This window comes from Mustelus asterias, chromosome 3, assembly GCF_964213995.1.
Source record: "Mustelus asterias chromosome 3, sMusAst1.hap1.1, whole genome shotgun sequence".
Lineage (NCBI taxonomy): Eukaryota > Metazoa > Chordata > Chondrichthyes > Carcharhiniformes > Triakidae > Mustelus > Mustelus asterias.
The window spans coordinates 114,711,758-114,738,506 of NC_135803.1; the positions used below are offsets into that span (position 1 = coordinate 114,711,758).

General features: G+C 42.3%; 1 protein-coding gene across 3 annotated transcripts in view; it reads left to right on the forward strand.

Moving 5' to 3' along the window:
- The window catches only part of foxp1b (forkhead box P1b), a 502,439-nt gene that overhangs the window by 92,318 nt on the left and 383,372 nt on the right, over positions 1-26,749 (forward strand). For 2 of the 3 annotated variants that reach the window (XM_078209450.1, XM_078209454.1), the window contains exon 3: positions 21,387-21,516. The exons of the other annotated variant lie outside the window; for it this stretch is intronic. The gene's annotated coding sequence lies outside the window, so the exon portion shown is untranslated. The remainder of the gene's footprint in view (positions 1-21,386; positions 21,517-26,749) is intronic. 3 annotated transcript variants of the gene reach the window in all.

Genomic DNA, 26,749 nt, shown 5'->3' on the forward strand with positions numbered 1-26,749 from the left:
TTAGATAATAAGCTTTTTTCATTTTTCCTGCCAAAGTGGACAATTTCACATTTTCCCACATTATACTCCGTTTGCCAGACTTAACCTATCAATGTCTCTTTGTAGCCTCCCTCTGTCCTCTTCGTAATTTACTTTCCTACCTATCTCTGTGTCATTGACAAATTTAGAAAACATACCTTCAATTTCTTCACCCAAGTCATTTATAGAAACTGTAAATTGTCAGACCCGGTTCTGATCCCTGTGACACACCACACGTCACATTCAGTCAAACAGAAAAAGACACATTTATGCCAACTCTCTGTTTTCTGTTAGCTAGCCAATCTTCAGCCCGTGCCAATATATTACTCCAGACCATGAGCTTTTATTTTCCGCAATAACCTTTGATGTGGCACCTAACCAAATGCCTTCTGGAAATACGTACTGTAGCTCCACCGGTTCTCCTTTATCCACAGCGCATGCGACTCCTTCAAAGAACTGCAATAAATCGGTTAAACATTATTTCCCTTTCATAAAATCGTGTTGATTGCCTGATTTGCTTTGAATTTTTCCAAGTGGCTTGCTATAACATAGAATCCCTACAGTGCAGAAGAAGGATATTCAGCCCATCAAGTCTGCATTGACTCTCAGAGTATCTTACCCAGGTCCACTCTCCATCCAATCCCCATAACCCCACACATTTATCCTTGCTAATCGATACAACTTTGGACACTAAGGGGCAATTTATCATGGCCAATCCACCTAACCTGCACACCTTTGGACTGTGGGAGGAAACCGGAGCAGATGCGGGGAGAATGTGCAAACTCCACACAGTCACCCACTTTAATAATGGCTTCTGACATTTTCCCTACGGCAGATGTTACGACTAACTGACCTGTAGTTTCCTGTTTTCCGTCTCCCTCCCTTTTTAAACAAAGGAGTTACATTTGCTATTTTCCAAACTAATGGAACCGTCTCTGAATCTAGAGAATTTTGGAAAATTCAAATCACTTGCTTAAGGGAGGTGCCAAGCAACTGAATTCAATTTTAAGCCTCCTCTGTGCTTTTTTCAGATGTGTCTGATTGGCAGCACTTTGAATATAATAGGCATCAACTGCTAAGTTTACTTGTAAATATTCATTATCTAAATCCGTTTTTAAAAATGTTGCTGTGAACAGAGTCACAAAAACACTTAATAATTGCATTTTCCACATACAACCCCTATTCATGCTATTAATTCATTGTCCTGGTTCTTGCATGACATTGCTAACCGCTTATCTTTCTTACACTATTTTATATGATGGAAGAGAAGGCTGACTTTCTTGGGTACTTGTCATGCATATTAATAGCTTTGACATGCTTTAGTGGATTTTTTGAGATCTGCCATTTTCTTCCTCACAGCCCGCCAAATCCTTCCATACCTGCTGAACCTGTCACTTCTCAGGGTGCGGGTCAAAATAGAAGAGGTGATGAGGGTGGTGGTATCCACCCAACCCATATATGCTCTCCTTTCCCTCCCATCTTTTGTAGAAATGCTTGCAGAACCTGGTCATCAAATGGCACTTCCTTTATCTAGTATGCTTCATTTAACAGGAAAATCACTGGGTAAAATGCTGGTCTGGGCTGATGTGCACTATTTTAGTGTTTTAATTGTTTACTTAGTGCCGTTAAAGGGTGCTGGCTGTGATAATTGCTGCCTGTGTTCTATTGGATGTTTGTGGTGTGCTATATTGCCCTGAAGAAAACAGTGAAATTGCACTTTTATGAATGTGCTTAATAATGCACAAACAGCATAAACAATGTTACTTTAATCCTTCATTGCTAACAGACAAAAGTTTGTTCTGTTATGAGATTTTAATTTGTTTTTAGACTATTTCAAATAATTTTTAATTTGTGCTCTGAGTATTTACTTGGTTTTATTGTTCTTTGTTGCAGTGTTATATATCCTTTAAGCATTGTCATAGAGGCAGTCTGGTTCTATATAAAATTAACTCACTTACTTGAAGCTGCTTTAAGAATTTCTGTTCAGTAGTGTGGAAAATGCTTCCATTGCCTTTCATTCAGAAATGTTGCTGTACTGTATTTTGGTTTGACTTTTCTTAGGTGTCTATTGATATGTTTAGTGATGTGGAAGCCCTTTAGAATTTCAATGTGCATTGCATATGCAAGTTAGTTTGGTCTGGCATGCATCCCTTGTTTTGTTTCAATCTGTACAGATTTCTTCACAGTCTGTACATGGTGACTTGCTTTTTGTAATGCTTTACAATCTCTTGTTGAGGTTTTTTGGCTGGCAAAGTTATCACGGATTTTACAATCATATTGTCATTTATTCCCAGGATTTATTTTACTGAAGAGTTAATTTCATTAAGGAAATTGCTGTTTGTATTCATGATTTCCTTTTTGGTTTTGCTAATTGGACTTGTTTGCATACCTAAAAGAGCAGAGAAAATTAACTAATCTCGGTTCAAGTGTTATACAATGTATTTAGTAAAATTGGGTGTGTATATAAAAATATTTTTGTGTTTCCCTGCAAACCCTTAGTGGCACTGGCTGATAGAACAGAAGTTAGAGAATACTGAGGGAGTTGTTTTGGTGCAAGTCACGGAAGGGATGGTTAATTCTTTCTTACTTTTGAATTCTTGGCCATTTTACTTGATGTGGAATTCCATTGAAAGATAGACCAGCTAAAAATGAGAAATTAGCATTTGCCCAACCAGACAAATATTGATTAGAATTCAGTTGTTGAAGTACAGTTACACCAATAAGTAGTCAGTGGTTTATATAGAGGCACTAATACAGTGGCAGGCTAGATTAAAGATCAATTTAATGTAATGTACCTTTCCTTTCTAAGAGTATTTTTTGATCACTGTCTCCAGTGACATCACTGGAGACAGTAAGTGTGTTCATGACAAATGATTACAAGATTGAGCATGGCTGTGATGCCATTCAGTGTCAAATAGCCTGTCAACGCTCGCTGCTTGGACTATTTATGAGGTTGGTCACGTGGAAAAAGTACCGGTGGTTTGGGAGTACTACTTACATAACCATACACTCTTTGGGAAGGGTGAGAAAATTATCGCACGCTAAAAGGAAAGCATGCTTATTTTGAAATTGCCACTTGCTGCTTAGAGGAATTTGATGTTTGTGAGTTATAAAGTGTTCTCAATAATAGTAATAAGGTTCTACACAGCTGTCATACACTATTAAGTACAATTGAATGTGGCTGAGTAGCTTTGTGGCTGCTCATACTGTGTAAATGAAGACCTGATTGGAAATTAGGTGGTGGATGATAATTCGATCCACAAGAGTAAATGTATAATACTTCACTCCTCTAATAGTCAAGCAGCACAGCTATTACCAGATTTCTATTAAATCACCATGCAGCTGAAGCTTCAGATAGTTTGTTCAATTACTTTACATTTTGAAATCCACATATATTGCAACAAACACCCAAGTGGGAGGGGGAGTTTTACTCCTAGGTTGGAAGCCAACTGGATGACTGTCTAGGAGTGTCTGGCAGTCCATATAAGCCCTATTTAACTATCAGGCCACATTTATATCTTCCTTCCCAGCTCTTGAAGATTGGGCAGTCCCAAGGCTGCTGCTGACATTTGGGTAGGTCTTCGGGAGAAGACTTGACTGGATCTCACAGGTGGCAACCTTTTGTGTGGCACCTGAGTGAATGCCTTTTGGAAATCCAGGTATACTACATCTACAGGTTCCCCTTTATCTGCTCTACTAGTTGCATCCTCCAAAAACTCCAACAAATCTGTCAAACATGATTTGCCTTTCATAAAACCATGTTGACTTTGTCTGATCATACTTTGAATTTTCTCAGTGCATTGTTAAGATTTATCTGACCTGCTTTCATCAAGATGCATTTCCTACATTCTGTTCCATCTAACTCAAAATGGCCATTTTGTTCACTCACACAGATCACTTTCACTGTCCTTGACTGTATAGACACCCATTTTGTGTCTCATGATTCCATATCTATACTTAATCACCTATATGCTACCCCTTTGGGATGTCATCCAGTTCCTTAAGTTCAATTTTGCCAAAGCAACCAATCTTGTGTCTTTCAAGAGTCCCAAATCAGTCTCTGGCTCCATTCACCACCCTCAGTTGCCCCAGAATTTGCAGCTGTAAGACCCTCCCAAATCCTCACTTAATAAGCTTCCCAAGGCAACTTACTTGTCCTTGATTGAGTTTTGAAGTTACCGCAATATGTTGAGAAACCTTTTCTATATTTGTGTCAAACTCTTTTATCAAACTGATGCTACTTTACATTTATCAACTAATTTTGCTAACTTACCTTAAAAGGGAGTAGTTCTACCCATGGATATCAACTTTAGATAATATTTATTTTGCACTGCTGGAAATCATTCAATCTCATTTCTAAGCACAGCATATCAACTGCAAAGAACATTAATTCAATTTTTGTCTGTAAGCATCTGCCATACTACATCCTATGTACACATATGTTCTTATGAGATAACATTAGCTCATATCAGCTTTGAAGGGATGTAAATTCTGACGTTTGCCAGTATTCTGGGTTAATATGGTGGGTGTAGAAAATGTACATAGAACATAGAAAGCCACAGCACAAACAGGCCCTTCGGCCCACAAGTTGCGCCGATCACATCCCCACCTCTAGGCCTATCTATAGCCCTCAATCCCATTAAATCCCATGTACTCATCCAGAAGTCTCTTAAAAGACCCCAACGAGTTTGCCTCCACCACCACCGACGTCAGCCTATTCCACTCACCCACCACCCTCTGAGTGAAAAACTTACCCCTGACATCCCCCCTGTACCTACCCCCCAGCACCTTAAACCTGTGTCCTCTCGTAGCAACCATTTCAGCCCTTGGAAATAGCCTCTGAGAGTCCACCCTATCCAGACCCCTCAACATCTTGTAAACCTCTATCAGGTCACCTCTCATCCTTCGTCTCTCCAGGGAGAAGAGACCAAGCTCCCTCAACCTATCCTCATAAGGCATGCCCCCCAATCCAGGCAACATCCTTGTAAATCTCCTCTGCACCCTTTCAATGGCTTCAACATCTTTCCTGTAATGAGGTGACCAGAACTGCGCGCAGTACTCCAAGTGGGGTCTAACCAGGGTCCTATAAAGCTGCAGCATTATCTCCCGACTCCTAAACTCAATCCCTCGATTAATGAAGGCTAGTACGCCATACGCCTTCTTGACCGCATCCTCCACCTGCGAGGCCGATTTAAGAGTCCTATGGACCCGGACCCCAAGGTCCTTCTGATCCTCTACACTGCTAAGAATGGTACCCTTCATTTTATACTGCTGCTCCATCCCATTGGATCTGCCAAAATGGATCACTACACACTTATCCGGGTTGAAGTCCATCTGCCACTTCTCCGCCCAGTCTTGCATTCTATCTATGTCTCGCTGCAACTTCTGACATGTGCTCTAAGTATAGAATTACGATGTGCCATTTATTTTTATTCCCATTATGAAGACATCCAGGCTGAAACATAGTGCAGCGATTCTCCCCGCTGGGCGCCACGGCCTCCGCGAGTCTCCAGCCAGCGGATTTCCAGCGCCGTCAGCTCCACGCCGCAGACCGGCACAGAGCTGTATAAATTATTTAAAATAAAATTTGCATATCATTAGCTGGCCCAGAGACTGAAGTCTCTGGCCCCGCTAAACCGTGCCACCCCCCCGCCCACCCTTCCCAGGCCAGGAATGTTTCACTCCAACGGATTCACAATAGCTCCCCACTTGGCGGTCCAACCCCACCAGAGTGAAAGGGGGCCAGGAGGTCAGGGGTAAGGGGGGCTGGCCCCCAGCACTGCCAAGGAGGTACCTTGGCACTATCCACCAGGCATCGGGCAGTGCCAAGGGGGTGCGGCCTAATGGGGCTGGGACCACTGGGGGCAATCAGTAGGGGTGGGGGTGGGGGGGTCCCATTGCCACTCTGCACTTGGAAGTGACAGAGGGAGGGAAGCCAGCGATCAGGGCTGGACATCGGGGGGGGGGGGGGGGGGGGTTGGCCTGCTGGTGGGGAGGGGGGGGGGGGCTGTTTGGGGCTGCGACGAGGGGGCGGAGGCCACCAGGACTTCCGGAGGGCAGGGGGTTCGAGGCTGGCCCGGACACGTCCAGGGGGCCAACAATCGGGACGTGGGGGGGTTGGGGAGGGGGGGTTGCACGGCTAATGTTGCAGGGTTGCGCAGCTGGCCAGCGATCGGGAGGCTGGCAGTGCAGGCCACTGCGCATGTGCCAATCTCGGTGCTGACAGATCAGCGCACGTTCAGTGGCCTGCTCAGCCTATGCCGCCAGCCTTTCCAGTGGGAATTTTTTGCGAGATTCATGCTAGTGCACTCTGAGTGTGGGAGATTCATTTTGAAACTCCCGTGGAAAAAAACAGCGTGATTTACTCCAGTTTTTAAGCAAATTTGACACTTGGAATTTTTTTGGGAGAATCCCACTCAATATTTCTCTGCATATTTATTTAACTTCAACTATAGCACTCTTCTTCTTGCCAGCATAAGTTGCATAAAAATAACCTTCAAAGAGTTTTAAAACCTCTTACAATTTATGATTTGCTATTTCCAGATAATCAAAAGATGTGTAGAATCATAACAGCACAAAGAAGGTTGTTTGGCTCATTGCCCTTGTGCTGGCTCTTGGAAAGAATTTTCCAATTTGTTCCACTCTCTTGTTGTTTCTCCACAGAGGAGGCAATTGTTTCCTTTTCAATTATACACTCAGTTCTCTTGAAAATTACTATTGAATCTGTCTTCACCATTGTTCTTGGCACCAAATTCCAGATCATCCCAACTTGCTGCTCTTTGAAAACCCTTCATAATTTTGAATACCAGTATTAAATCTGGAAAGCAATCCCAACTTCTGTTTCTACACACACAATTAAAATCCCTTATCCCATGTACTATTCTAGTACCTCTCCTGTGCATTCTCTCCAAGGCTTGCCGTCCTTGCTAAAGTGTGATGCCCCAGAATTGGACACAAGAGGACGATCACAACTTACCTCACCAGGCATGAGATCAGGTGGAAAGGCAACAAAGTCCACCCAATGTTACTCCCCATTAACTTCAACTGGCTGGGGCACAAAACCAACATTGTACCCAATCCTGTCAGTTTTACAATGAATGGATTAAGTTAAAATATCTCAATATTATAACTGAAACCTAACCAATGATTTACAACATCCTTGCTTATGGAGGGAACAGATCCAAAACAACTTCAAAAAGAATTCTGCACACATTCAGGGAGCTTGGTGAAACTGCCAAGGAGACTATCTTTTTAAAAATAGAGACTTTGGGGAAGTGCAGGAAGATGTGTAAATAATAACGTTGGGATAAAAACTTGAGTGGAAATGTATAGAGAAACATTAGTAACAACACTCTAGTAATAGCTACTGATCATGTTCATAAAATGTGTAAGTCATAATGTTGTTACTCGGGGAGAGATGAGTGAGGAGAGAGAAGAACCTAAGATAGGAGCAGTACCTCTGTCCAGATGTTCTGTAATCAAGTATATAGTTAGTCATGTAAATGAAATTATTTGTAAGGATAGACCATTGCCGCACAGCCAGATCTTTTATTAGAGTTAGACACCCAACAATAATAGTCCTAAGAGGCCAAAATTACAGGGGTGGAACTATCTTGGCGGGCAGGAGCAATGGAAGGGGTGAGGTCATGGGGGGATTTCAAAACAAAGATGAGAATTTGAAAATTGAGACATTTCTCCATGAGGAATCAGTGTAGGTCAGTAAGGAATGGTGGGTGAACAGGATTTGCTGCAAATTAGGATGTGGGCACCACAGTTTTGAATAAGCTCAAGTCCAGCCCCGATTGTGTGTTTTGCTATCTGAATATGGCAGAATTGTGTGAGAGTTTTTGACTTTAGACATAAGAGGAGTCATATTTGTGATATAAGGGGTGATTTTAACACAAGGTGTATATTGGGCAATTGGCGGATGATGCAATTGTCCTGGGTGAGGGTCAAGCATTTTTGAAGCGGGGAGGGGTTGCGGGGTGCTCCTTTACATTAGATTAGTGAGCTGTGAGCACTTACATCTTGCCAACTGCAGTGGACAAAATTTGGTTGCTGCTTGTGGAGCAGTGCCAGAGACTTCGTCTACAGGGGTGAGTAGATCAGCATTGGGCTGTCAGAAAACCTGGGATTGAAGAAGCCTGGAGCAGTCCATTTAAGGGCCACAATTTAGACTGCTTAACACCTAGTATCAGTGTGTGGAGTGCATATCATGCCCATTGATATCTCAAAATTAATTTGGAGTGTTGTGTATGTTATAGGATCTCAATTAGAATTACACTGCAGCCTAAAAACAAGCCAGATTTTGGGAGCCTGTGTGGAAAATTCCAGGAAAATGGCAGCATGTGGAAAAGTATTTGTTTGATTTTCACGGTGTTGTGATTTGTGCTTGTTGGGTTGAGGGTTTTAAAACTGAACCTCTTGTTGATTTGACGCATGGAACTTCTTTCGTGTACGATATTCTCTCTTCCAGCCACGTTAGATACAATAAAATTGCATCATGTTTACTTTATTCTATGTTAATAGATTTTTTAGAAGTACATTCTTCATAACCTCAGCTATGCACATATGTATCTCATGCTGCTGTGTTACAGTAATATTCAGGCAACACTTTGGTGCTCTTCTGAGTCACGCAATGTTTTTTGTGTTTTCTGCCAGGTCCCTCTGGTTGTTGGCATTAAGTATACCACTTCTGGTCACTTATTCCCTCACTTGCTACTTTTTTGCATTTTTTTTGAGAGCAGAGGTCACCTGGACTTGCTGGGTCGAGTTAGTAGAATAGATTTTTTTTTCTCTGCTGGATTTGCTAATACAATTGTACACTTCAGACCTTGATTAACAAATTTTCTGCACTTAGACTGGTTAAGTGGCTGATTAGTTGTTTGAGAAACATAAAAGGATCATTAATGAAGGTGCATCATAAATTGCTATTTTTGTGAGTACTAATGAAATTATCTCTATAATCACATGTTTCCCATGTATTTTGTCAAAGGTTCTATAATATCTTTCAAAATTGGCATTCGCTCATTTTCTTTTGGAAAACGGAAAGTAAGAATGGCAAAGCTTTCGTCTAAGAATTGGTACGACAATGTGACCTTTCTCTTCTGCTGTCCATAATGATGTAGCCCATGTAACCATCTTTGCTTGGTTTCTTCCATCATCACGTCAGTTGTACTGTTGCTATTCTAGCAAATTGAAACATTGTTCTTTTAAAGTAGACCAGGAAGTAGCTGGTCTACACGACAGATGGAAGGTCATTAATGATGCGGCTGAAGATGGTCGTGCCTAGGAACACTAGAACCATAGAACCATAGAAAATTACAGCTCAGAAACAGGCCTTTTGGCCCTTCTTGTCTGTGCCGAACCATTTTATGCCTAGTCCCACTGACCTGCACTTGGACCATATCCCTCCACACCCCTCTCATCCATGAACCCGTCCAAGTTTTTCTTAAATGTTAAAAGTGACCCCGCATTTACCACTTTATCCGGCAGCTCATTCCACACTCCCACCACTCTCTGCGTGAAGAAGCCCCCCCTAATATTCCCTTTAAACTTTTCTCCTTTCACCCTTAACCCATGCCCTCTGGTTTTTTTCTCCCCTAGCCTCAGCGGAAAAAGCCTGCTTGCATTCACTCTATCTATACCCATCAAAATCTTATACACCTCTATCAAATCTCCCCTCAATCTTCTACGCTCCAGGGAATAAAGTCCCAACCTATTCAATCTCTCTCTGTAACTCAGCTTCTCAAGTCCTGGCAGCATCCTTGTGAACCTTCTCTGCACTCTTTCAATCTTATTTACATCCTTCCTGTAACTAGGTGACCAAAACTGTACACAATACTCCAAATTCGGCCTCACCAATGCCTTATATAACCTTACCATAACACTCCAACTTTTATACTCGATACTCCGATTTATAAAGGCCAATGTACCAAAGGCACTCTTTACGACCCTATCCACCTGTGACATCACTTTTAGGGAATTCTGTATTCCCAGATCCCTCTGTTCAACTGCACTCTTCAGAGTCCTACCATTTACCCTGTACGTTCTAATTGGGTTTGTCCTTCCAAAGTGCAATATCTCACACTTGTCTGCGTTAAATTCCATTTGCCATTTTTCAGCCCATTTTTCTAGTTGGTCCAAATCCCTCTGCAAGCTTTGGAAACCTTCCTCACAGTCCTCTACATCTCCAATCTTTGTATCATCAGCAAACTTGCTGATCCAATTTACCACATTATCATCCAGATCATTGATATAGATGACAAACAACAATGGACCCAACACTGATCCCTGCGGCACACCACTAGTCACAGGCCTCGACTCAGAGAAGCAATCCTCCACAACCACTCTCTGGCTTCTTCCATTGAGCCAGTGTCTTATCCAATTTACTACCTCCCCACGGATACCTAGCGACTGAACCTTCCTAACTAACCTCCCATGAGGGACCTTGTCAAAGGCCTTGCTGAAATCCAGGTAGACAACATCCACCGCCTTCCCTTCATCCACTTTCCTGGTAACCTCCTTGAAAAACTCTAATAGATTGGTCAAACATGACCTACCACGCACAAAGCCATGTTGACTCTCCCTAATAAGTCCCTGTCTATCCAAATATTTGTAGATCCTATCCCTTATCACACCTTCCAATAACTTGCCCACCACCGACGTCAAACTTACTGGCCGATAATTTCCCGGATTTCTTTTGGAACCTTTTTTAAACAACGGAACAACATCAGCCACCCTCCAATCATCCGGCACCTCCCCGGTGAATACTGACATTTTAAATATGTCTGCCAGGGCCCCTGCAAGTTCAACACTAGCTTCCCTCAAGGTCCGTGGGAATACCCTGTCCGGTCCTGGGGATTTATCCACTCTGATTTGCCTCAAGACAGCGAGCACCTCCTTCCCTTTAATCTGTAAAGGTTCCATGGCCTCCCTACCAGTTTGCCCTATTTCCGTAGACTCCATGCCCGTTTCCTCAGTAAATACAGATGCAAAAAAACCATTTAGTATCTCCCCCATCTCTTTTGGTTCCATACACAGTCTACCACTCTGGTCTTCAAGAGGACCAATTTTATCCCTCACTATCCTTTTGCTCCTAACATATCTATAGAAGCTCTTTGGATTTTCCTTCACTCTGTCTGCCAAAGCAACCTCATGTCTTCTTTTAGCCCTCCTGATTTCCCTCTTAAGTAGCTAATTACCCTAAGGAACCTCTGCAGTGATGTTCTGGGATGGAGTTGATCAATATCCAACAATGTCAACCGTCTTCCAATGTGCTAGGTGTGATTTCAACCAGTGGAGAGTTTCCATTGACTTCAATTTTGCTTGGGCTGCTTGATGCCATACTCTGTCAAAGCCTACCTTGGATGTCAAGGGCAGTCACTCTCACCTCACCTTGTGATGCAGCTCTTTGTCTATCATTGTCCAAGGTTGCAATGAGGTCAAGAGTTGAGAAACTGTGATGGAACTTAAACTAAGCAGGTTGGTGCTGTGTAGTTGCCACTTGATAGCACTGTCGACTATCTCTTCCATCACTTTGCTGATGATTGATAGTAGTCTGATGGGGCAGTAATTGGCCAACTACAAATTGTCCTGTTTTTTGTGGACATGCCTGGGCAATTTTCCACATTGCCGGGTTAGATGTCAGTGTTGCTGCTGTACTGGAACACCTTGGCTGGTGACGTGGCTTGTTCTGGAGCACATATCTTCAGTAACTACTGGGATGTTATCAAGACTCAAAACCTTTACTGTATCAAGCACTATTTCCTGTTATCATGTGAAGTGAATTGAATGCCTGAAGACTGGTATCTGTGATGCTAGGGACTGAGTTGGATCATTCAGTTAGCACTTCTAGATGAAGATGCTTTTGCTTCATCTTTTGCACTGATGTGCTGGGAACCTGATCATTGAGGATAGGGATGTTTGTGGAGTTTTCTTCTCCTCTGAAGGGTTATGGAAAATGGGCAGGAAAGTGGAGTTGAGGCCAAGACAGGATCAGCCATGATCATGTTGAATCGTGGAGCAGGCTCCAGAACCTAAATTGCCTACTTGTGCTCCCAGTTCTTATGTTCTTATAGGTACTTTAGGGAATTCAGTGCTAGAGTGATCTCCTGGACACTTCAATGGCCTAGATCGGTTGAAGAGGCAATTGTCAAATTTCCTCCCAAATTGCTCTGGATTTTTATCTGTTTTTTCCCCCTCTCTTAGGATGTCACATGGTTTTGTGTGGGATGGAGGGTATATAATATTTTGATATTCAAATTGTCACAATTGTGTAGGTGAAGATGTTTAGTCCAAAGGGCCTTTACTATTCATGTGATGAAGGGAATTAAGGGTTAAATTAAGGGTTAAATTAAGGAATTAAGGGTTATGGGGAGCGGGCGGGTAATTGGAACTGAACCTACTATCAGATCAGCCATGATCTTATTGAATGGCGGAACAGGCTTGAGGGGCTAGAAGACCTACTCCTGCTCCTATTTCTTATGTTCTTATGTACTCATCATTGTATGTTTGTCATAGACCATAGATGAGCATTGCAAGTTAAAAGTGACACCCACATATGCATATTAGTTACTTCATCAATGGCCAAACATGTTATAATAGGAAAAGGTACCACACTACTTGTTTGTTTCTGGTCAGTATCCAAGTTCCATTTGTTACATTTTAGACAGAGATCATACCCCATGGGATACTCTTAGTCCTTTCTTTGTTGCTAATTTTCCCATCTCCTCTCAAAGTGTCAGGGTTTGAGGGAGAGGGACATGACAATGCAAGTCCAGGTAGAGGAGGTCAGAGGAAGATAGATCACCTGTACTCTCAGGAGTGAAGTATGACTCTGGCCCCTCTCTCTTCAAACAGCTGGTGCTGGCCTGTGATTCCTTGTGCCCAGCACTGATTGCTTGTCCCACCAAGTGGGACCCCCTAGCATCAAGTACCCCTATAAGGTGATTCCTATTAAGTGAAGTAGCACAGCACTTAGTATTTTTAGGTGACATCCTCAGAGAGTTTGCAGAGTAATGTGTTGGTGAAGTTTTGACAAATGTCGCAGAAAGTCAATCAGTCTGTTTCAGAGATCTGCATAGGTCTGGCAACTGGACGTGAAATGCTGAGTAGCCCTTTAAGAAAAAGTTGAAAACGCACATTTACACCTTGTTTACTCCCAAATAGTTGGTCACTGTTATGTGAGGGTGTTAAGATAAACATTTGCCATTAAAATGTTGTGCAGCCTTCTTATTAAATGCTAGTGGCACTTTTGGCACTTATTGAGTGCTTTAGTCTCTTAATGAGTTTCCGGGTAGCCATTCCCAGTGCGTGTGTCAACTTCTTTTCCCAAGATGGTGTCTTGTGCTCAACATTGGCTAAACTGGCATTTCAGTTCAAGGCCTGATCTTGACCGTCTTGGAAGATCTTCTGTGCTAGAATGCATGACCAAAAAATGCCTCACACAGGAAATTTCTGAACCAGCATGAATATTGTACTTGGTACAAACTTTACCCTTTTATTAAGAAGCTAGTAGCTGTTTACTTTTGGCTTGAACTTGCTGTGTGCTTTTACTTATTTAGCTGACTGGCTTTTTGGAGCTTACTTTCAGGAAGGAACCACGGGAGTTGTCCTTCACATTACTGGAAAATCCCCAGATATGACCCTCATAGGTGTCAAATTTCAGACTTTCTAAGGTTGGTATCAAAGGGGTAAGGATCTTACTTAGATAAAAGAAAAAAGCTGATTGTTTTAGATCAGAATTACAACTGAAGCATATTAGACCTTTGCAGCTGTTGGAAGGATCCAGTAATTATATAAAAGTTGTAAATCTGGAGCCAGGCATAACCAGACTTCCCTCCATTCATTCAAAAAGTGAAGAATAGATTGACTCCATGTAGTGAATTTTCATCTCCTGATTCAGAGTATCCTGAAGGAGGGCCAAGGTGGAGGGGTACAAGGCAGCAATTTTGAATTTCTCCCTGCCATTTTTGTCAGACTGGGAATAGTGGCTGGCTGTGACCAGGCACCCAGGTTGGCAATTTAAATCCCTGCTGGAAATTCAAATTTCCTTGACTTCGTTCCTGAAGACTGTGGGAAAGCTGCTAGCTAAGTCAGATTCAGAATCTTGGCACCAGCCTGCTGAGGAGCTGAGAACCTTTCTATAGGTAAGCCTATAAGCTCTTGCCAAAGGCCTTCATCTTCCATACCCCTCATATCTCCATCCCCCCTCCAATTCCTCATCCTTCTCCCATATCCCTTCTATGTCCCTTGTGCCCATGTCCACTTTTACAGTATCCACTCTGTACTGAATCAGTGACCATTGGAGAGTCTGGCAAGACTTTTAAGTGCCCTGGGAACTGATGCAATAAGCAAAGAGACTTTGAAAATCTCCTTTTCAAAAAAACTGCTCATCTTACAACCTCGTAAAGGTGCTAATCAACCACAGCCATTTATAGAATTGAAGACAAAGCTTGAATCCACTTGACACATCTTAATCAAGTAAAATAAACAAACAGGTACACATCAAAGAAAGAATAACTTGGTACAAGGTAATAAGGATATTAATAAGACAAAGGTAACAGTCCCTTTCAAACTGCACAAACAGACCCGTGCCAAGCTGAGTCCAAGCTTATCACTTTTGGAACTCAGCCAAGCATTCATATTGAGACCATCTGGAAAAACGAGTGTCTGGCCACCAGTTCAGACTGATTTTGACATATGTGAGGGCTGGAGACCCCCAAAATTGAACTGGATCAATGCATCAGTAAATTTGCCTTCTTACCTGCAGCCTTGTCATCCACACATTTCCATTCCTACTTCGGGCCCGCCTTGGTAGCCTGTCTCCAGCCTGCACTGAACACTCGGGAATCAAAATATGAGGTGGATGGGCTAACTTTTCAAAGTGTGGAGTGTAACTTCCTAATACAGCTGGACTTGTGGCCTGCTTCTCCCAAAAAATTCTCAGTCCCCAATTCACAGAAAACTAGAGTAACTACCATTGTTTATTTTAATGGGATTTTTAGAATGAATCTCCCACACACTGAGCACTGCAGAGTGCCCTAGCTGGATTCACTCTGAAAATCAGAGGGCAGGGCCTATTCCCGCCTGAGAGACCGGCAGCATAGCGCTGAGTGGGCATTGATCTGTCAGTACCGAGATTGGAGCATGCGCAGTGGCCCCGCATTGCCGGCCTCCCCATCGCTGCCCCTCCATCCCCCTATCACTGACTTCCTAGACCTCTCCGGGCCACCCCCTATGTGCTGCCCGATGCCTGATGGGCAGTGCCAAGGTATCCCTTGGCATTGCCAGTTTGCCCCTTGTGCAGTACCAGGGGCACCCTCCCTTACCTTGGATGGGGCCTCCATGGCCTCTGTTCCCTCCAGCAGTGTCGGACCACCTGTTTCCCGTTAGTAGGGAGCTATTGTAAACCCCAGTGGAGGAAACCATTCCTGGTGGGGGGTTGGAGGGGAGACGCTAGCGGGCCCTGAGACTTCAGTCCCAGGCCTGCTAATGGGATGCAAATCCCGATTTAAATATCAAAATCAATTGACAAAGAGCTGATTACATGAACAATCTTTCCGCTGAGGTCGTGATGCCCAGTGGGAACCCCGCAAAACAGCCTCCGCTGATGTCATATCGCCCCCATGGTTCCTAAACTTAGGATGACAAGTTGACCCTTTAAAAGTTGTATTCTCCAAATTTCTGAATTGACCGCTATTTGCTGAACACAGATGATTGCACATACCTGCGAACAGACCGGGGATAATGTCCCGTCATATCTGTATGACACTTGCCTCCGGAAACTGTTGGTTTTTTGGAAGACATTTACAGATTTGGGCTTTCTTCTGCGAGGAAACTTACGGGCCAACCTGGCTAACTGTAAGTGATGATGTGGAGATGCCGGCGTTGGACTGGGGTAAATACAGTAAGAAGTCTCACAACACCAGGTTAAAGTCCAACAGGTTTATTTGGTAGCAAAAGGCACTGACTTTCGGAGCACTGCTCCTTTGTCTGGTAAGTTCACAAACAGGGCATATAAAGACACAAACTCAATTTACAAAATAATGGTTGGAATGCGAGTCTTTACAGGTAATCAAGTCTTAAAGGTACAGGCAATGTGAGTGGAGAGAGCATTAAGCACAGGTTAAAGAGATGTGCATTGTCTCCAGACAGGACAGTTAGTGAGATTTTGCAAGTCCAGGCAAGTTGTGGGGTTACAGATAGTGTGACATGAACCCAAGATCCCGGTTGAGGCCGTCCTCATGTGTGCGGAACTTGGCTATCAGTCTCTGCTCAGCGACTCTGCGTTGTCATGTGTCGTGAAGGCCGCCTTGGAGAACGCTTACCCGAGGATCAGAGGCTGAATGCCCATGACCGCTGAAGTGTTCCCCAACAGGAAGAGAACACTCTTGCCTGGTGATTGTCGAGCGGTGTTCATTCATCCGTTGTCGTAGCGTCTGCATGGTCTCCCCAATGTACCATGCCTCGGGACATCCTTTCCTGCAGCGTATCAGGTAGACAACATTGGCCGAGTTGCAAGAGTATGTACCGTGTACCTGCTGGATGCTGTTCTCACGTGAGATGATGGCATCCGTGTCGATGATCCGGCACGTCTAGCGGAAGTTGCTGTGGCAGGGTTGTGTGGTGTCGTGGTCACTGTTCTCCTGAAGGCTGCGTAGTTTGCTGTGGACAATGGTCTGTTTGAGGTTGTGCGGTTGTTCGCAACCGCACAACCTCAAACAGACCATTGTCCGCAGCAAACTATGCAGCCTTCAGGAGAACAGTGACCATGACACCACACAACCCTGCCACAGCAACCTCCCCAAGACGTGTCGGATCATCGACACGGATGCCGTTATCTCACGTGAGACCACCATCCACCAGGTACACGGTACATACACTTGCAAGTCGGCCAACGTTGTCTACCTGATACGCTGCAGGAAAGGATGTCCCGAGGCATGGTACATTGGGGAGATCATGCAGATGCTACGACAATCACCAGGCAAGAGTGTTCTCTTCCTGTTGGGGAACACTTCAGCGGTCATGGGCATTCAGCCTCTGATCTTCGGGTAAGCATTCTCCAAGGCGGCCTTCACGACACATGACAACGCAGAGTCGCTGAGCAGAGACTGATAGCCAAGTTCCGCACACATGAGGACGGCCTCAACCGGGATCTTGGGTTCATGTCACACTATCTGTAACCCCCACGACTTGCCTGGGCTTGCAAAATCTCACTAACTGTCCTGTCTGGAGACAATACACATCTCTTTAACCTGTGCTTAATGCTCTCTCCACTCACATTGTCTGTACCTTTAAGACTTGATTACCTGTAAAGACTCGCATTCCAACCATTATTTTGTAAATTGAGCTTGTGTCTTTATATGCCCTGTTTGTGAACAGAACTCCCACTTACCTGACGAAGGAGCAGTGCTCCGAAAGCTAGTGGCTTTTGCTACCAAATAAACCTGTTGGACTTTAACCTGGTGTTGTGAGACTTCTTACTAACTGTAAGTGACCATGCAGCTAAGACGGTGACAATGGCTGGGATTTTGTGCCCCTATTTGCCACGGACATAAATGACAAGGGGGAGTAAAATCTCATGAGAAGGTGAAAACGAGATTCAGTTTACAATGTTTGCTTAACATATACTTATTGAAGTGTGGATACGCATAAGATGCAAGGAAAAAACAAAGCTTGTGTCAAGTCCTAGCATATGCAAATATTACAAATGAAACATGCCACTTTGTGCGAAGCAGACATGGGCTATCAACCCACTAAATTTACTAATGCTACCCTGGTGGCACAGTGGTTAGCACTGCTGCCTCACAGCACTCGGGTTCAATTCCCGGCTTGGGTCATTGTCTGTGCGGACTCTGCACGTTCTCCCTGTGTCTGCGTGGGTTTCTTCCGGGCGCTCCAGTTTCTTCCCACAGTCTAAAGGATGTGCTGGTTAGGTGCATTGACCATGCTAAATTCTCCCTCCGTGCACCCGAACAGGCACTGGAGTGTGGCGACTTGGGGATTTTCACAGTAACTTCATTGCAGTGTTAATGTAAGTCTACTTGTGACAATAATATGTAAACTTAAAAAGAAAAAGCTAAATTCCTTGGAGCATTCTGCTAATGTTTCCGAGTCCTGGAGTAATGCTATATTGCTGCCCTCTGGGATGGTGTTTTAAAATAACTTCCTCTTTTACACACTTCACACAGCAGCACAGATGTTTCACCAGTGTTGAATAGTGGATAGACTCCTAAGTTACTTTGCCACTTGCCAACAAGCTTAAATGCTCATCTCCTCAATGGGTTTCTATTGACATCATTTTTGCTTGGCATTTTTGCCCCCTTCCTTCAGTTGTGTCAAAGACTGCTAATGGATCCAGATGCACTTGGACCCTCTAAAGCTAAAAGAATCCTTACTCCTATTCTCCTGTAGGTTACTTACCTTTAAGTAGCCTCCTCCCATTAAATGTCAGCTGCACTGTGATGTTCTGCTCCCACATCCCTTAGGTACCTCACTGTACAAGACCAAGGAACATATGGCATTATAAAAATGAACTGGACCTGGACAATTACTGCATGCTTGCTCAGTGAGTTCTTGGTTAGTAATGCACCAGCTACTAGCTAATCTATTTTCCCACCTCGCCGTGCCTGGTATGGATCATGCTGATCTAGGAAAATAGTGTACGGGCCTAAAAATCGGTTTCATGCACGCCACCAAACAGTTTGCGATCATCCCAGCCCATTTTTAGAGTGCGAATCGGAAGTAGCATTTAAATATGTATAGCCCATTCAATTGCCAGCTCACAGGATCTTCTGACCTTTGGGCGCAGAGCAACAATAGCAAGAATCACTACAGGCCTCGCTCACGGAGGCCAGGCATGATAGCCACAGCGGAGGGCTCAGAGGCCATTGAAGCCCCCAGGTGGTTAGGGGCATGGCTGGATGGAGCTCAGCAGGCAAGGCTCAGAACACTGGCAGTGCCCACCGGACATCCTGGTAGTGGATGCGAGGCAGACCGGAGGTGCCAGTTGGGCACCACCGGTGTGCCAGGGGCAGTACCAAGGGGAGGGGGCCTGAGGGAGGCTTTATCAACTTAATTGAAATCCATTACAGAGAGTATAAACAAGGATCAAAGATAATCAAACTGTCGGCAGGATGAGAAACAAAATGAAAGTTTTTGCAGCGGATTTATCTTGGCAATGATTTTCTCACTGCAGTCACACCTTGAAAATCTTCTGATTCCTGTAATTTCATTAGACTTCAGACTTAACATGCATGTACCCCAACTGAGCCACATATATCCACATCTGTCACCTATATATATGTACTTTGGATAATGAGCAGGAATGGGATCCTGCATGTTTTTTTTCCCTAATCTAAGGATACTGAGGCCAAATGTATTGCCGCTGCCACCGCTTTGGCTGAGATCAGCTCAGTTGCCTACATATCAACTCTGGAATCTTGTTTTGTAGAACAGCACAACATTCTGTTGTGCATTTACATGCTGAGCCACGTTGGGTGCCACAAGTGCACCAGAACACCAGTTTTATGCTTTTGAAATAATTCTTATGATTCCATACTCTCACTGGGGAGAGCCAATCAAAGGGGATGTGGATCAGAGCTAGTGTGGCAACATCATCATGTTCCTCCTTTTGAGTATGGTTCTTTATTGCGAGCAAGCGGTAGCTGAATTTACCTTTTCTTGTGTTTAATAAATTTACAGCTGTGTAAGGGGAAAAGAGGTCAAGTGATCTGAAAAGAATTGCCGTATGTGAAGATTCACCCATTAACATGCTGAGGAGTACAATATGTTGTAACTTAGGGGAAGGGTAACGATGTCACCTTGGCTCGCAAAAAGGATACATGAACATGAGTGTGAAAAGCGACACAAACTAATTATGAGCTCTCGATTATGGATACATTCCCCAGCCTCCTACCATGGAACTGAGAGTGAGGGTAGGGAGGGAAGCCTGCTTTGTGTGGGCACATTTCTAAGCCATTATTTTATGACCCCAAATTTTAAGTTCCACCCCAAATGTACATAAGGTTGAGTTTAGTAAAGTACAAACATATAACGGCAAATGTTCACCGTCCCGCTCGCCATGGGGATCGGAGCGGGTGAAGGGCGGGCCACGGAAAAGATGATTGACCACGAGAGGGATTTTCCGGTTTTGGGGCGAGCGAGGCTGGAAGTCCATAGTTTTATCTCTGTATATGAGATTTAGGGCAGAGGCTGGTAGCAACTTTTTTACACCAGTGTTTGTGAAACTTTGGAATTCATTACCAGTGTTAGTGATTAAAAGGTTGACCATGACAACATTTAATAATAGGTTACTTAGGTGGCTGATGGAAAAGACAATAAAATAGTATGGAAATAGAGTGGATGCATGAGATTAATACTACTCATCTGGAGGAAGATAAACATCGCGACTGGGTGGGCAGAACAGCCTTTTTTCATGTTGTAATTCTATCTAAGGTGTTTAAGTAAGCAGTTTGGGAATATGATGCCCTGAACTCTGAGTAAAAAGATACACACACAACTACAAATGATGTGATTTAATTGGCTGCTACAATTAGAGATCGGATTCTCCGACCTCGCCTACAGCTGGGATTCTCCAGTCCCATTGCAGTGAATGGAGATTTGGCTGAGCGCCAAATTCTCCGTTCTCACTGGCAGTGGTGGCAGGGCGTGAACGGCCAGAGAATTCCGGTCCAGAAGTCTCTTTCAATCATCATATCAGGAACATCATGAAAACCAAGTCAAGTCTTAGTTCCTCTCTCTTATGCTTAGTTATTTCCTTTAAAGTTAAATCACAAGCCACCCTGATATTTATTCTAAAGTGGAACTGACGTTTATGTTTTAAAACTTTTGTATGAAAAGAAAATGTCAGCTTTGTGATGGAATTACTATGCCTTCATTTTGCTTCATGCAATTTTACATTTTCATTTCAATGTGTTTTTTGATATTTTTAAGTGAGAAATTTTAAAAATAATTTTAAATGAATGTATTCACCTTTTAAATTAAGCATTTGATGTTTTAATGTTATTAAATTAGGCAGGATATAGCTTAAGCTGATAATAGTAAACTAAAATTAATTATTACATTGGGAAAAAATGATATAAAAGACAAAAGTTATTGTTCTGCAAAATCGCATAGAATCTTAATATAACAATTAATTAAAATTTTGGTTAGGTAAAATTAAATTAATTTGTAGCCAAACTAGTTTATTTTGATGAAAGATGTATAGTGAACAAAATAAATGATATTTATTGTATTAAAATGAGTCTGGTTTAAAATAAAATTATAATCAAGAAAAATTCCTTACTTTTTGAGTTACCAGTATTTGTTATGCTAAAAGTGCTGATCATCTATATTCATTACAGCTCACATATAACCGAATTACAAATAGACTACCTGTATATCCAGTGGTACTGTTATCACAGTTATCTACAATCTGACTGTACAAATACTGACCACAGCAAAGCAGTTTCTTAGTCAACAACTACAAAGAAGGTAAGCCTTAACCCAGTATCTGTTTGATTGAAATTCATTTTTAAATACAAAACGCCTTTTAAGCAGGGCTTTAATTCACACTAGCACCTTGATTTGTAGTTGCCATGGTGAATCAAGTCTGTCATTTGACAAGAGATTCACCCATTTATGACAGCACTTTATCTTGTCTCTCCAGGGGAAGAAAATGTCATAAGTGAGAGCAGGAAAAATTAAAGCTTTGAAATACCAAAATTCCTTGATTTCATTTTCATTATTCAGCTATCATTGCCTCCTGATAATGGCAACTCTATGGAAATAAATAATGTTTATTCTAAAAAAAATTATCAAATGTTTTTGTGCTGAAACGGGCAAGGCTTTTTGATTGTCAGCCTTATGAAGTCTAGCAAGGAATAGTATTATTAGATAAACCTTCAGTGACCAAATCTCATTTCCTTTTCATTATGGTGTCAAAATAATTATACATAGGTAATTTGTGGTGGGAATTGTGGAATGAGCAGAAAGATCAATTGCTGACGACCACTTGCAGCTCGTGTTCTTAACTGGGTTGAGTTTAACAGCAGAATGTGAATGCTGATAGAATAGGTGGCATAGTACACTGGTGCGACACAGCATGCAGAACATTACCGATATACTGTATAATTGGAATCCTGCTATAATGAAAGCTTTCACACATGGAAAATATTATTGTGTCTGTTATATTGTATGCAGTTAAAACTGTAGAATCCTCTTTTCATTCTGAGGTGAAATTCAAATCAAGGAATACTTACAATGTTTCCTTCCAAATGATGCAGATATTTTGAAAACACTTGAGGTGTTTTTCAATTTAAGCTAATTAATATTTGGGTGAGCAAGCAATTGACAGTTGGAAATTGCCAATTTATCAGTAAAATACACTGAAAACATTTTGTTTTCTTTTGTCAAGAAGACTTGAGTAAATTTAACTATCTTTCTTTATATTTTATATTGTCGAGCTTGCAGAGTTGGCCTGAAATTGAATAAGACAGCATATCATAGCTAATTCGTGAAACAAATGAAAAAAAAATCAAGTGAAATCATACCCACCTATTTTGTTATTGCACTTGTTTAGGCATGTTTTGCATTGCCTGTATTTAAGATCATTAGTTACAAGTACATTATTTTCAGGAAGTGTAATAACAGAGGAACATTAATTTTGGTTGTGCATTTGAGCATAAGCATACATTTCTGGAGGGGTAGATTGCAGGGGGTGGTGGTGGGGGGAGGGGGGAGGGGGGGAAACAGCTTTGGTGTTTATAGTATAAATGTGTCAGTGCCCCTATTCGCTGTACATTTGTATAATCACTTCACAAAAGTAAATCTATCTCCTATATTTACCAGATAAAAATACATTCTGAGTCTGCTTTTCCATTTTAAACTTCATATTATTTGAATCTGAAAGCAGATTCTGACAAAGACTTTTTCTGAATCTTAATATACCTCATCGTCTGCTGTTAAAGCTGCCTTAGACTCTGCATAGGTCTTAGGGTTTATTTTAGCATTTATGTGGGGTGGCCACATGTTTAACATTTAGCTTTCTCAAGTGACATTTGATAGGACTTTCACAATCCCTTTATAAAGGAGCTGATCCATTAACATCACCCGCTCCTGCTGTAGTATACAAGATGTTCTTCCTTCCAAGGAGCTGTACATAATCTTTTGTCAGGCCAGTAACTGAATGATTTTTTAAGCCCGGTGGGCAATACTTGTGTCCATGCGTAACATAGATAGACCGCAGTAGTCAGCAGCTGCATGCAATTTTAACTACACTCATTGAGCTGTAATAAAACAATATAAGCATTGCTCGGGGGAAAGATTGTATGCAGTTATCTTTAGACAACGCTTGAGCATATGAATGCAGAGCTGGATGACAAGAGGATTTTCAGATTGTGTTTTGATTGAATTGCAGAATTGAACAGGTCTAGAGTGTCAGTGGAGAGCTAATGTTTGCAGTATTATAAAAGTTTTGCTCACGGAGAGTTTCTCATGTTAAAACATTCAGCAGATTTTTTTGGCGGCTGAGAACAATAAAGGGGTGAGTCCACATTTGGACAGGAGCACACTTTGCTGGGCTCACCCATAATAATACTGTTATGACAGAGAAATTATGAAGGTTAACAGGAAGGACCCAGGTCCAGGAGTGATTCCAGGCAGCTGGCAGCTAGGAGAATCGGAAACACACCACCAATGAAAACTGCAGTGAAAAGCAAATTAAACCCCGTATCTGCCATCTCACTTGCTTTTCTGTACTTTCCTGTTTGGACTTGAAGGTGATTACAGTCAATGCAGTGACAGTTGACGGAAGCTCTGCTACAAGAGTATTTATTTACAGTGAATCGTGGTGATGCTGTGCAGGATGCGGTTTCACGCAGGATGTGCAGTCCCCACCCCCTGGTTTGATCATTTTTTTTAAAGCAACCTGATTACTGAGGCCAGAGTCTTTTGGGAGAAAGTATTGTGTCACATTCTTCTGCTTGGAATACACTTGTAGTGCAACATCATAGGAAGCTCCTTCATAGGGCTGGAAACCCAGGATCAAGGCAGCTTCAGATTCAGAAATGAAATGTACCAAAGATAATGTTTGGGCATAGAAAGTGGGAAGTGAGCATCTTAAATTTGCTGCTAGCTATTAATATTATAGAACATTTTAAATTCAAATTGGGTAGCTTCAGATATCATGGTAGCACCATTAATAGTTCTCTTTTTAAAACTAAACTATTCTTAGTTGTAAACCAAATACATGGATTCAATACTTCTCTGAAAGCAAATATAATTAGGTAATTATCTTATTTAGCTTTGGCTTGTTCTAAGGTTTGTTTGTGGGGGCCTTAGACTGTAGTCACCGACAGTGCAGTAAACCTAGAAAAACTGTAGGCTGCATCTTGCTTAGAAGGAAAATGCCTTCTGTTTTAACTGTAATATTATGCCACATTACTTGATAAAAATTGAACTTTGTCAATGTGAAAAATTATTACTTTTTTTTAGAAAACTATTTTCACATATGGTTCTTTTTAACCTTTTAAACTTCCTTTTTAAAAAAAAAATGCACTCTGTTTCCATGGAACCATACTTTTCCTTGTGGTAATGTAACTTTAATTCTGGAATTGCAAAATACCTAGAGAAATGTTTTACTGCGATGTCTCCTTTATGTATTTTATATATATTGAAAACACTATCTCGGACCACTTAGTACAGTCATTTATTTCTGTAATTTTAGGACTTTTTTGTGTTTTTGCTCTCCTGATCCTAGTCAAGCTTTGTTAGTTTCTTGGCTGTCTTAAATATTTACTATTGGGTGGAAGTTTGAACTTTAAATCAATCCCATTACAGTCTCCTGCTGAGCCTATGCTTTGACATCTAATACTTATACAATTTGAATACTAGTATTTGCAATAAACTGCACAAGCTATGAACTTCAGAGTGATTGTTATCATTGTTAATATTGATTATAACACTACCCATCTCCTGAAACTCATCTTTAAAATCGTCAACCTTCTCTCCTTTCTGTTCTTGATGTTGACCCTTTGCTGGTATATGGTTCCATAATGCAGCAGCACATTGCTCAACTGCTCATCATTTTGTTAGTGAGTCATGACATGTTTTTTGGTTGCACATGTGTAGCTAACTCAACATAAGCAAGACTTCTGTCTACTATTTGCAGTTTTAGCCAAGAGCTTTGAAGCCAAGTTTGCCACCTCTCCCCTGCCTTGGCAGCTTCCTCAACACAAACCACGTGGAGTTCACGTGTCTGCGTGGGTTTCCTCCGGGTGCTCCGGTTTCCTCCCAAAGTCCAAAGATGTGCAGGTTAGGTGGATTGGCCGTGATAAATTGCCCTTCAGTGTCCCAAGATGTGTAGGTTAGGTGGATTAGCCATGGGAAATGCCTGGGGTATTGGGGATAGGGTGAGCAGGGTGGGGGCGGTGGGCTTGGGTAAGACGCTGAGTCAGTGCAGATACGAAGGACCGAATGGCCTCCTTCTGCACTGTAGCTTTTCTATGATCTAATCTGGGACCTTCCTGGTCTGTGGAGCTGAGATATCTCCTGAATAAACTCACTGAACTATCCGAGAAGCCACAGGTAGTTAGAAGTACATTTTTAAAAAATGTAAGATGCTGTCCGTGACTTGTCTCAGTTGGTTACATATAAGGATAGATTTGAAATCTCAGTGCATCTTATGTGCCATCCATGTGATAATCAGAACTTGGGTGTGGAGATCATTGGGCCCAGCAGGATCATCCATCCATGAATAGGAATGGATCTAAAATCCTGTGGAACCCACTGAGCTCGTATCTGAGCTCCCGATATGTGCTTCTGGTGCACAGCCATAAAATCTACCCTTCAGAGTTCACACTGAAAAGTATCATTGATGTAGGAATTAGGAATTATTTCGCTGATGGATGTTGGCCTGTCCATGATTGAGCTCAGTGGTTCCTGTAACCCTTCCACACCTACCAACTGCAGGTATATCTCTACCAGCATATTTGAACCCCTTTATTTCCCAAGCATTGTGCAAGATATACAAATAATACACATAAATGCAACTTTGAACAATGTCTTAATCAGATTGCTTGCGACTAAAGTGACAGGTGAACTTGTTTGTTCAAGTAAAGGCACATAATGTTTGAAGTGAGAGGTGATAGTTTGAGTTCTAAGTTGCTTTCTACACAAAAGCACTGATGATACTTGATTTCATTCCAGTGAGTGATGAAGATCCTCTTTCATGCAGATAAGTTGTAACAACGGTAGCAAAACCTTGACAGCCTCTCTGACAATTCACGGAAAACCTGTTCGCGTTTGGACTCAAAACTCAGATGATTACTTTTTGTTGGAACTCGATCCTAAATTGAGTTTAGTAATCTCAGTCCTGCTGTCTGTTGGGATGATGTGGAGATGCCGGCGTTGGACTGGGGTAAACACAGTAAGAGTTTTAACAACACCAGGTTAAAGTCTGTTGGGATGGCCAGGAGGTTCTCTTGATCTTTTATTGACACGTCTTACAGCATCAATGCTACAGAAGTTGCAGCAGACTCAGCCATTTGCATTTCACATTGCTGGAAAGTAAACACATTATTTCCACATTACTTGCTGTCATCTTTAACACTGTCCTGCAACTGTCTTCTCAGGAATTCATGCATGTTTGGGAAAATTTCACTTTACTCCACGAAGCAAACCCAAAATTGCAACTTTTTTTAACTATTGAGTCGGTTTTGTCCTGGAC